At 43.9% G+C, this 13,178-nt stretch overlaps 1 protein-coding gene across 1 annotated transcript in view; it reads left to right on the top strand.

Moving 5' to 3' along the window:
- The first annotated feature begins 1,991 nt into the window (after positions 1 to 1,991).
- The window catches only part of LOC124720067 (ankyrin-2-like), a 60,312-nt gene continuing 49,125 nt past the window's right edge, over positions 1,992 to 13,178 (top strand). Inside the window, exon 1 of the mRNA XM_047245334.1 lies at positions 1,992 to 2,034. The gene's annotated coding sequence lies outside the window, so the exon portion shown is untranslated. The remainder of the gene's footprint in view (positions 2,035 to 13,178) is intronic.

Here is a 13,178-nt window from a genome sequence, read left to right as displayed (position 1 = left end):
TTTTCAGCTGTGACTTATTAAACTGATAGTTCGGTAATTTTCACATCTGTCAACACCTGCTTTCTGTGGAACTGGAATTATTATATTCTTCTTGAAGTCTGAGGGTATTCCGCCTGTCTCATACATCTCGCTCACCAGATGGTAGAGTTTTGTCAGGACTGGCTCTCCCAAGGCCGTCAGTAGTTCTAATGGAATGTTGTCTACTCCCGGGGCCTTGTTTCGACTCAGGTCTTTCAGTGCTACAGCAATGTTATACTATTCAAAATATTCTCTATTACATACTGTACACTTATGCCAGTAATTTTCCAATTCGCGAAACACTTTAGGAACTGTTTCTTCGGGATAGTTTGTAGGTCTTCTAACTGTGCATTTTTAATCTCATCCACATTTGTAAAACTGCTGCCCTTTAAGACCCGCTTTGAAATGTTTATACCACTTGTATGCCCTTGGTATACTCATAACAGGCTCACCAAAAGCAATATTCAACATTTCTAAAAATTTCATAGATTTTATTCTATTCTTACAACAAAATTTAATACAGACTCTGTAATCTATTTTTATACAAAACAAATAATCGTTGACGCTACCAAAACACATGTAACCTTTTTGACAGCTGACAACAGAGTAAATAGCGAATATGCATAACATTGTACACATAGTTTTGAGACATGTTTACGAACACAGTGACGAAAAAGTAGTGCAAATCGGACTAACACACAAAATTATACATTTCTGCTTACTTTTTAAACACTCTTCATGTTGCAAGAATTGTTACGTTTCAAAGAAAACTTCTACCTTCCACTATAAACACAAAATAAGATCACGCGTTAAATTCTACAGATCGATTGCATTATGTGCGGCCCGTTTTACGAATAGCAACAGAGGAACATATATTCACATGAACAGGCATTCGGTTCTATGTTTGTAGTAGAATCCTGACTTCCGTTCTTATGTTAATATTATTTACTCTGTTGTTGTCTTTCGGAAGATGCTATCGTTTTTTGTATTCCTTATGGTCTTAATACATTTGTCTAAAAATGAACGCACCCGAGACGTATCTGTACACGGCGTCGCTACAGATTTAAATCGCGCGCCGCGGCAGGGCCGGTACTACGTTGTGAAACAGCCTGTAGGAGCGCCTCGTGACGTAGCTGGGTTGGCAGAGTGGGGACTCGCTCACTCGCTCTTCAGTTTACCGACAAACTCTAGCTTCACTGCGTACCCTATGGAGATATTAACTTTGTGGTGCTTCATGTTTGAATTTGATCGGTACACGAGATATGTGTCGGAAAAGAGCAATATTGCAGATTAGGGTATACAGGTACATTCATTACAGTGCATTTCGTGTGCTTCATATTCTTTCAATGTCACGTAAAGTTTTCAGGCAGAGTAAATTTTCCCTCAGCGTGTGTATAAATGAAATGAAATGTCGTGCGGCTAGGACCTCCCGTCGGGAAGACCGGTCGCGTGGTGCAAGTTTTCTTAGGTGACGCCCCTTCGGTGACTTGCGCGTCGATGGGGGATGAGATGATGATGATGATGATGATGATGATGATGATGAAGACAACTCAACACTGCTGCACAAATAATAAAATAAGAAATAAAAGCTTTGTAGCCAACGTCGAATTTTCTTCTCAAAATGGAAGTTACTGAAAGTGTTTCCGTGTCCACAAAAATCGTATCGCCTCTGACTGACATAAATAGAGATCATGAGAACAAGTAGAATTTAACAAGTAAATGAAGCGACATATCAGGAATCACTTAACTTCTAGTAAACTGCGACGTCTGGCGAAGACCTGGCGCAGCACCCCCAACGCTCTCCCGAACCGTCCGCTGCCAGCCGCTTCAACGGACGCAGGAAGGCGCGCCGATCTCCCGCCTCACGGCGTCGCAGCTCGCGCCGGCCAGACCGACGCCGTGGGTTGACTCCTGTTGCTCTCGTGTCGGCCGCGAAGCCACTGCCCCTCGCTATACGGCGCGGCCCCCTGGACTCACGTGGCGACCTCACATGCGCCGACGCTCGAGACCATGGAGGTAAGAATAGAGGGAGACGCCGTGACGTCACAGCTGTGAAGCCGAGGGTAGCCATCTCAATCCGACCAAAATGTTGCTGCTGTAAGCTTGTGTGGATAGGCTTGTCGCTCACTTTTGGAAGGATTTTGCGCTATTATGGTGACTTGTGTGGTGTTCGGATGTACGAATCTTTCTGATTGTGATGCGAAATCGAAGGGAATAACATTTCATGTGTAAGTTGTCTCGTTAAGTGTGATTTTACAACTTCATTGTGAATGAACGTGTGCTACATCGGTACTTGTACTATAGCGTGTTTTTCTCCTGTAGATTTCCTAAAAATGAAAGTCGGAAAGCTCTGTGGGAGAATGCCGTGAGGAGGAAGAATTGGTGTGCGTCTAAATGGAGCACTATATGTTCTCAGCATTTCCGAGAAGAGGACATAGACCGAACTTCCGTTTCAACAGTAAGGCTCCGAGAAAATGCTGTACCATCAGTTTTCCCTACACACCCAAAACATTTGCAAAAGGTATGTTAATTCAAAGAATTAAATTCTTAGTTTTCAAGTTCACGTTTCAGTATAATACGTACGTATCGTCGATAATCGAAGTGTTGAGTAACTCACTTTGTCTTCATCATGTACCAAATTAAAAGCTAACACTACATTAACAGGCCTAAACAGGACACTGTGTAGGTTTGCCATTCTATGTACCGTATTTCAGTAAATATTGGTGGTAATGAACAGTGTTTCCCAGTAGTGTAACGTAACTGAAATGTCCCAGTACGTATTACAAACAAGATGTATTTATGGGGCTTTGGAGGGAGGGTATAGCTAACTTAGTTTTCAGTTTCTATTATTTAGTTTTTGATACACGTTTATTACTGAATTAACAACATTGTATCGTTTACATTGAAGGCTAGCTGTTCGTAATATTACATTAAAAACTATTTTAAATCAGAAGAAATGCGGAATTTCGCCTTTACGAGATTTTATTTTAAACAAAAACTTTGAAACAACCAATCTGATGACGTTACATGCGTATATGGTGCAATTAGCGACTGTAATACACGCAGCGCTATAGCACACTGACAATGTTTTGGTCAGAGTGTCATGGCAGAGAGCCACGCCCCCATGGCTTCAAAACGCAGTACGGCTGGGATACTTAGCGCCATCTCCCCTTGTTCTTACGTCCGTGCTCGAGACGGACAAGTCATCTCGTGCCTCAGTGCGCCACCGACCGACCGACCGATCCACGCTCTCAGCACGGCCGGCTGCTCAGCCGCTCCTTCTCGGCTGACGCCATTCACACCGTCTGACATTACTGGGAAACCATAACACAACAGTGCAGCGACATTTTGGAGACCATTAATCCCTCACTTCCCGAATGTTCTCTTCACAAATCCTTTAAAGATACCCTATCTCCTCCAGATGCCACACACGCAGACGTGCCAACTCTCCCGAGTTAAGCGGGAGGCTCCCGATTTTTTTCCTTCTTCCTCCCGATCTCCCGACACTGAAGACCGATCTCCCGATTTTCAGAGCAATTCCAATACTTTCTTTACTATTTGAAAATCCTGCCCCTTCGGTATATTGGTCGATGACAAGGTACTTGTCCTGTGTTAACTTGGAAGATTCGTGCTGTGGCAGTCGGGAGTGGCAGTGGGCGTACCTCACGCTTCGTATCTACGAGGAAGTAAGGAACTTACCGTTGGCAGCGTTCGGAGGCAAATGAATATCTTTCAACGAGTGCCAATTTCCTCCGCTTCTGGTAGCACCAGCGCAATCGTAGTTATCGTGGACAAGGAGTAGTCGATAGTTGTTCCAAGCTTTGGTGACCACTTTGAAGCCTGAGGAAAACTCCATATTCTTTAAGTCTGTAAGAAAATGTTTCTTATCAGGTGATTACATGATACACAAATTTCCATTCAAAGATGAAGTTTTAATGCATACAGAAGTTGCAAATATTTCTATTATTGGCAAAGCGTCATTTTCCAGCCTTAGATTTTTCATAAACAGATTTCCTAATATTCTTACTAGCGAAAGTGAACACCGAAGTTGATATTCTTCACTCTCAGTTCTGTAACTTTCAGCTGGAAGCAACCAGCTTGGCAGCAGAGAGAATTGCTGTTCAGTGGGCGTTGGTAGATCAGAAGAAATCGGCTGATGGGGTTCTTCAATACGATAAACTTGCAATGGTGATGCTGGCTATTTTGTCAATTCCACATAGTAATGCGGAATGTGGGAGAATTTCTAGCACAGTTCCAGATACCAAAACTCAGTTCAGGTCTATCCTTTCAGATACGTGTTTGGAGAAATTTTTGATTTTAAAATCAGTTCAAAAGACAAGTGTTTCGAGCAGAAATTTAGTTCAGAGTTTTTGAAGAAGGTTAAGTCAGCTACGGTTGTGCTGAATAAGTAGCTACCGTAATCATACAAATTCAGACTGATAAACTATTTAGATTATTTGCTAAGCCTAACATGTACATCCTGTATAAAATTGATTTAAATTTGGGAAAGATGTCTTACGGATATAAGATGCCATGCAAATATGTGTTGCATTATGAAATGAAAACGTGTGATCATTTAACAGTGATTTATTCATGCAAAAACTGTGCTAATGTCAAAACAGAAATCTACTATACCTTAATTTGTTTCCTCGGATCGTAATTTCGAACTGTAGTTCTCTCGAGAGCGCTTCATTTCGATGTGTGTGAATCCAAAGAAACCTGCAGAGCTCATCATTCATATTGTTCAGCATGTTGAGTGATAAATTATACAGTCCGAACGCTCAGATATGTCCATTATTTAGTATTTACATGTAAATAATGAACCAAATGTAATTGAATTATTGCAACTTTAATCGTCAGAGATGTGTTGTAATTCACAATAGTACACCGCTAAAATTCTCCTGATTTTTCGCTTTTGAAAGTTGGCATGTCTGCACACGTTTCGCTTACGGTTCTTTACTCCGGTCGTACAACTGTCAGACCACCCAAAATGTACGCAGAATGATCGATCTACACTCCTGGAAATTGAAATAAGAACACCGTGAATTCATTGTCCCAGGAAGGGGAAACTTTATTGACACATTCCTGGGGTCAGATACATCACATGATCACACTGACAGAACCACAGGCACATAGACACAGGCAACAGAGCATGCACAATGTCGGCACTAGTACAGTGTATATCCACCTTTCGCAGCAATGCAGGCTGCTATTCTCCCATGGAGACGATCGTAGAGATGCTGGATGTAGTCCTGTGGAACGGCTTGCCATGCCATTTCCACCTGGCGCCTCAGTTGGACCAGCGTTCGTGCTGGACGTGCAGACCGCGTGAGACGACGCTTCATCCAGTCCCAAACATGCTCAATGGGGGACAGATCCGGAGATCTTGCTAGCCAGGGCAGTTGACTTACACCTTCTAGAGCACGTTGGGTGGCACGGGATACATGCGGACGTGCATTGTCCTGTTGGAATAGCAAGTTCCCTTGCCGGTCTAGGAATGGTAGAACGATGGGTTCGATGACGGTTTGGATGTACCGTGCACTATTCAGTGTCCCCTCGACGATCACCAGTGGTGTACGGCCAGTGTAGGAGATCGCTCCCCACACCATGATGCCGGGTGTTGGCCCTGTGTGCCTCGGTCGTATGCAGTCCTGATTGTGGCGCTCACCTGCACGGCGCCAAACACGCAGACGACCATCATTGGCACCAAGGCAGAAGCGACTCTCATCGCTGAAGACGACACGTCTCCATTCGTCCCTCCATTCACGCCTGTCGCGACACCACTGGAGGCGGGCTGCACGATGTTGGGGCGTGAGCGGAAGACGGCCTAACGGTGTGCGGGACCGTAGCCCAGCTTCATGGAGACGGTTGCGAATGGTCCTCGCCGATACCCCAGGAGCAACAGTGTCCCTAATTTGCTGGGAAGTGGCGGTGCGGTCCCCTACGGCACTGCGTAGGATCCTACGGTCTTGGCGTGCATCCGTGCGTCGCTGCGGTCCGGTCCCAGGTCGACGGGCACGTGCACCTTCCGCCGACCACTGGCGACAACATCGATGTACTGTGGAGACCTCACGCCCCACGTGTTGAGCAATTCGGCGGTACGTCCACCCGGCCTCCCGCATGCCCACTATACGCCCTCGCTCAAAGTCCGTCAACTTCACATACGGTTCACGTCCACGCTGTCGCGGCATGCTACCAGTGTTAAAGACTGCGATGGAGCTCCGTATGCCACGGCAAACTGGCTGACACTGACGGCGGCGGTGCACAAATGCTGCGCAGCTAGCGCCATTCGACGGCCTACACCGCGGTTCCTGGTGTGTCCGTTGTGCCGTGCGTGTGATCATTGCTTGTACAGCCCTCTCGCAGTGTCTGGAGCAAGTATGGTGGGTCTGACACACCGGTGTCAATGTGTTCTTTTTTCCATTTCCAGGAGTGTATGTATCGAGGTGCTGCTTTCGCTAAACTATAGCGGACAGTTTAATGAATTTCCTGAGTACACAAGTAATAACGGACCTGCACTTCGTTCAATTACGATTTTTAAAGGACACGTGCACCTACTTTTCCCTCATACTTGGGGAAAGGTGTACGTTCCGAAGAATAATAAAAATACATAAAATTCCAGATACAGTTGCAACGGAATCGTAATTGCGAGACTGCGATCGAACGAAATGTCAAAATAAGAAAGTCAGTGAAATGTGGAGTAAATAAACTGAATCTGGCAAAATTTTTGATTGAAAATAACTTACGAACAGTCGCCAGCTGAATCTGTGAGCAAAAATAATTGTATCATTAATAATTATTAATCTCTGTGATTAAAACTCAATGTCTGTCTCATCCATCATGGCGCAGACCAAGCCGATAAGGGTAGAAACTTGAAATCTGGAGATGGCGTGGATCGTAAATTTTGAAGACAGAACTACAGAAACTGAAATCTAGTTTCTCAGTCAGAAAATAAAAAATACGTGTTTTAGTGTTTCTGGGAATTCAGCCTTTAAGGCGGTCCAATAGGGGATGAAAATTTTTAATGAAAGTATTTCGTTACATTAAAAAAAAAATTTTAAAGCTAAATTTACGAAAACTGATATTTTGCTCTCTGTTAGATGTAAAGAAGTATTGGTCAGAGGATGAAAGTTGCTGTGGGGATATCTACGCAACAATACAAAAGGCGTGATGAAGAAAAACTCTGCACTCCAGCTGTCAGAATAGCATTTTGGTCAGAAATACATTCGGAAAAGACCATGCTTGGAAGGCCTCAATTGGCGTGAAAAGCTGAAATGATGTTTCAGTTTGTGAACAACATAAAAAGTCGATTAAATAAGAACCAAAAAGTTTCTGCAGGCAGCAAGTCTAAGCGATCGAAGCGGTGGTCGCTCGGCCAGTTGTTTCTGGACTGCAGTTACGAACCAATCATCGGACTGCTATCAGGCGCGAACGGAACCAGAAGCACTGATTCTAGGTCAGACTCAAAACCAGGTTAATGCCATGAGACAAGGTAAGCCAGGAAACCACGAGAAAAATCTGTACTGAACACATGCGTGTAAAAGTCGACGGTTTGCAAAACAGTTCGCGCAACGAACAAGTTTGCGTTACTGACCGTAATTAGTGCTACCGATTTTAGAAACGCAAATGTTTAGAAATACTTGTTTTCTGTTAAAGTAAGTTATTTGTGGAAAGCTCGTAATGTTTCATGTAGCGAAGAATCACTAGTTTTACAGGATCACACCTGCTTGACGCTTGCGCAGTATGCTGCTGCGCCTATTTTCAGTAATTTACCAAAAGAATTTAAAAATCTTAGAAGTAATCTACTCGCTTTCAAATCGAAACTGAAGTTTTCTCATGGGCCACTCGTTCTACTATGTCGAGGAGTTCCTTGAAAAATGAAGTTGATTCCTGTGTCGTATTGTTGATTGCGTTTATATAAACTTACGGCTTGTCTTTTTTTCTGGTTAATAAACATGTTATTTTATCTCTTATTACATTTATGTCGTAATTTCACGTACTGATACGTTCCGTGACCTTGGAGATTTGCTCCTCAATTTATTTCTACGGAACTAGATGTGTAAAATAAAAAAAGTAATACTCTGTTGAAGTAATTTGCAAATGTGAGTAGAGTTTGCATTGCGCACATATTTCGTTCACGAACTCACCGAACGCTTCCTATATTGCCCCCTTAATACTTAATTTGGTTTTGCTGAGCTACAGTTTGTGACTAGACTTTGCATTCGTTGAAACCTGTGATGCTCTGTTCGCTGTAGTGGAAAATGTAACGACATGGGCATGGGACCACAGTGAATCTTTCCCCATCCGTCACGACATCAGTCAGCATACACTCGACTGAGGTGTACTGTACTATGCTTCTGACTTTTTCCATCATTTCTGGTTCGCGTCTTGGTTCTCAGAGCTGAACAGTTGATGTTGTGTTCTCACATCCCTTAACAATGGTTACAGGAAACAAATTGCAAACAGTGTGTATCGTATGTTTTCTAACATACGATAACAGACTCAAGGCCGACGGCACACGGAACGTGCATCGGAACGTTGAGCGTCGAGCATGCCGAGTTTATGACGTCACTGCGTGGAACAGCACGTGCGGGAGTCTTTCCGAACGTGCAGGCCGATATCTGGCATGTCAGATATTCTGAGCGTGCGTCTGAGCGTTGACCAATGAGATGACACAACGCCACCTACGTCACATGCACGCCGTCTCCCTTCAGTACAGAGTTGTGAGGCGCCATATTGCCATTCATTTCAAGCTCATATGTATATATGCCGTTTCTGTGCACCAGCATATTGAGAATCACTGGAAAACGCGTTGTTAGTTGTGTGATTCGATCCAATAAAATAATGAGAAACAGGATATTCGTGGCAAAAGAATTATTGTAACTCGCGTATTATGAGAGTAGGCTATTTGAAGGCAGCGACACACTGAAGATCCACCAAAACCGCATTGTTCTTGGTACAATTTGATATAATTAAATTTCAGTTAGTAACATATCTACTATTGTTTCCAGCACGGGGTAACATATTATGATTACAAAAACGGTGTGATGTTGGTTTAGCGTAATGAGTAGCGACACTGCTCCCCCCCCCCCCCCCCCCCCCCAGCTATTTATTTTGTTGGGGGCGGTGGTTCGCGTCTTGACACAACCAAAATTTTTTTCCTAACATTCTCGTTTTTATTAGGTTCTGATACTTTATTATTAGTTTAATATAAGTATATGTTATAATATTTGATGTTATGTAAATATAAGTTCCAACGTGAGACAATACTGACCTTACGACTTATCTTAGAAGAAAGATTAAGGAAACGCAAACCTACGTATCTAGCATTTGTAGACTTAGAGAAAGCTTTTGACAATGTCTACTGGAAAACTCTTTCAAATTCTAAAGGTGGCAGGGGTAAAATACAGGGAGCGAAAGGCTATTTACAATTTGTACAGAAACCAGATGGCAGTTACAAGAGTCGAGGGACATGAAAGGGAAGCAGTGGTTGGGAAGGGAGTGAGACAGGGTTATAGCCTCTCCCCGATGCTATTCGATCTGTATAATCTGTATATTGAGCAAGCAGTAAAGGAAACAAAAGAAAACTTCGGAGTAGGCATTAAAATCCATGGAGAAGAAATAAAAACATTAAGGTTAGTCGATGGCATTTTAATTCTGTCAGAGACAGCAAAGGACTTGGAAGAGCAGTTGAACAGAATGGACAGTGTCTTGAAAGGAGGGTATAAGATGAACATCAACAAAAACAAAACGAGGATAATGGAATTTACTCGAGTTAAGTCGGGTGATGCTGAGGGAATTAGATTAGGAAATGAGACACTTAAAGTAGTAAAGGAGTTTTGCTATTTGGGGAGCAAAATAACTGATGATGGTCGAAAATAGAGGGGACATAAAATGTAGACTGGCAATGGCAAGGAAAGCATTTCTAAAGAAGAGAAATTTGTTAACATCAAGTACAGATTTAAGTGTCAGGAAGTCGTTTCTGAAAGTATTTGTATGGAGTGTAGCCATGTATGGAAGTGAAACGTGGACGATAAATAGTTTGGACAAGAAGAGAATAAAGCTTTCGAAATTTGGTGCTACAGAAGAATGTTGAAGGTTAGATGGGTAGATCACATAACTAATGAGGAGGTATTGAATAGAATTGGGGAGAAGAGGAGTTTGTGGCACAACTTGACTAGAAGAAGGGATCGGTTGGTAGGACATGTTCTGAGGCATCAGGGGATCACAAATTTAGCATTGGAGGGCAGCGTGGAGGGTAAAAATCGTAGGTGGAGACCAAGAGATGAATACACTAAGCAGATTCAGAAGGATGTAGGCTGCAGTAGGTACTGGGAGATGAAGAAGCTTGCACAGGATAGAGTAGCATGGAGAGCTGGATCTAACCAGTCTCAGGACTGAAGACCACAACAACAACAAACAGTCTCAAGAATTTGCAGACAATACTCTAGAGGCCTTGAACACGTGTACTATCTGGATCTGTATATTTTCACAGGAAACAATGTAATACGCAACCTTCAGGCGATGAAATCGTGCACTTTTTGTAACTTCGTACAACACTTCATGGCAGTACAGGGTACAGCTTTCCTCAGTCGAGATCTCTCGCCCGGGAGTACAAGAATCTCCCGCCACGTCCTCCCAGTTGATCGTCTCGTGCGGCAGTCCAAGAACCCACATACTTAGACACTGTGCGGTTAGCTGCAGCTGCAGAAATTAAGGTTTCTATTTTACCTGCAGTAACAGATGCTACCAGAGGTAATGTTTATTATATGCCACCAACACATTTTGCGCCGTCACATTTTAATAAATCGAAAAGAGAACTGGGACTTTTTCATCATGTTTTTTTTTTTTTTTTTTTTTTTTTTCTTTGCACTCAAGTTCTAATGCTTACCTGCTGAGTCTGACACAAGGTGTTCGGAAAGGTGAAACTAAACCTGTTCCACTCCTGCATTTCGCCTTCATTAACCAGTCGCAGCTGAGTTACCTGCCACTTAGCAGAAACTATGAAAAGTTCGTACCATGACGAAACGGGACCAGTCGTAAGCGCCACTGCTGGGTAGCTGTTCCGACCGCCTCGGAACGGGTGTAAACCGCCGCGCTGGCCGCGCCACGAGGGAGCCGACCCAGAATTCAGATCGCTGAGAGCAGCCGGCAAGAAGTGGGCGCAGGGGCGCAGTCTGCTGAAGCGGTCCAGCGTACCGATTCGCCAGTCCATAGGAACTAATTACGGTACACAGCTGCAAGTTAGTCTGTAAGGTTTTAATGAAAACATGCGAGTCCGAAAAACAAGAGGGCGTGCTTTTCTCTTCAGTGTACTTGTAATCCCAGAAGAAAATTCAAAGCCTTTCACGATACTTCCTAAAACGAACATATTAGCTAACATGACAGCTCTATTCCGTCTACGTGTACGATGTTATTCAGAGATTCCTGTGTTGAATAAAGAGGAGTGGTCGATATTACACCTTTGGTGTTAAGCGCCAAGGCGGCCGTCTAAAGGTCTGCGGTTGCGATAAAGGAGGGGCTCGTGTCACTACTGAGGAATGTTGTTTGGGCGTCGAAAGTGATGGAGGACGCAGTGAGTCACTCGTAATGTAGCGCTCTGTCGCAGTTCGAGTTCGGTTACGTGACAAAAACTGCCCGAAGCGAGGATCACGCCTTGCGCCTTGGCTTTCTTGAACAGTGGAGGGGGGAGGGGGGAGGGGGGGGAGGAGCCTTCCTCCGCTCTGGACACAGCTTCGTTGCAAAATGTGAATTCATTAACCATGGGAGCACTACTTCATTTTAGGTTACGTGGAGCACCAACCAAGGACAACCTTTGCCCGTGTCGCAATAGGCTTTAAAACCTTGTCGTCGTCGTCGGCTGATACTCGTATCCGAGTTTTCATTTCTCTCCTGAGATTTCCTTTGTCACGGTTCAGGCGTGGAAGTGTCGCCGATGGCTTAGCAATCCAATCCTAGCGTGGAACAGGCGGCCACAGACATTACAGCTGATGGAAGGTGGAGGACGTGGCAGAGCCTGGAGGAGTTTACGCCTCCGGCGTTTGTCATCCTCCATTCTTCGACGTTCCAGCTCAAAGTTTTGAAGAGCATTTGAGGTAACTGAGCGCCAGCGACTTCGATCTTCTGCTATTGTGGACCAGTCGCTCGGATCGATGTTAAAGTTTTTCAGATTTTTCTTGTGCTGATCCTTGTAACGTTTGAGAGGGGCACCTCGTGGCCTTTTACCTGTGCTCACTTCGCTGTACAGCGTTTGGCGTGGAAGTCTGTCATTTTTCACCCGCTGGACATGTCCCACCCATCTGAGTTGACGCCCAGTGATAAGAGCTTCCATGCTATACATTTTTGCTTTCTCCAGAACAGCCGAGTTGGATATGAAGTCATCCCATTTCAGGTTCATGATACATCTTAGCTTCAGATCACAGCAATATAACGTCCAAGTTTCGCAACCATATAGCAGGGTGGAAATGACTACAGCTTTGTACACCATCAGTTTGGTGTACAGTGCTAGGTCTTTATTCAGGAAGACACGCTTTGTATGACGTTCAAATGCTACATGGGCAGCACGCAATCTATTCTCCACATCTTTTCCAGATGAGCAGTTAGATGACAGTATGCTTCCTAGGTAGACGAAATGGTCCACTTGTTCCAAGGCTGTATCATCATAAATGGATATGCTGAAATCAGGAACGGAGGAGCCAGGAGTTGGCTACGCCATCACCTTTGTCTTTGGAATATTGATGGAGAGACCAAATCGTTCGTACGCCCTGCTGAAGGAATCAACTGACAGCTGCAACTCTGTAGGTGAATGAGTTGGAGAAGCATAAACCTTGTAATACGTGTTTATTTCACGTCACTGTTTCACCAGTCTGAGATTAGTTTAAAAGTCCTGAGTGACAATATCACAAAAAGCGTAATGTTTGGAACATACTGGGTGAGCAAAAAATAGGTAAAAAAGTTGATATACGGTTTCTCTTTTGTGAAGTGCTACAAACAGTGGTCAAAACTTGGACAATGAAAGTTTGTAAAAACTAGAAACATAAACTCCCAGCTTGAAGATACCGGTTGTCTAGATTGTCTATACACCCTTTGATCTAATAACTGAGTTATACATTTTAGTGAGCGACGAAAAGTTTCACAAACAGAGAGGAAAACACTTGCAG

Source organism: Schistocerca piceifrons, chromosome 11, assembly GCF_021461385.2.
Source record: "Schistocerca piceifrons isolate TAMUIC-IGC-003096 chromosome 11, iqSchPice1.1, whole genome shotgun sequence".
Classification (NCBI taxonomy): domain Eukaryota; kingdom Metazoa; phylum Arthropoda; class Insecta; order Orthoptera; family Acrididae; genus Schistocerca; species Schistocerca piceifrons.
This window is presented reverse-complemented; position numbering and strand designations above follow the sequence as displayed.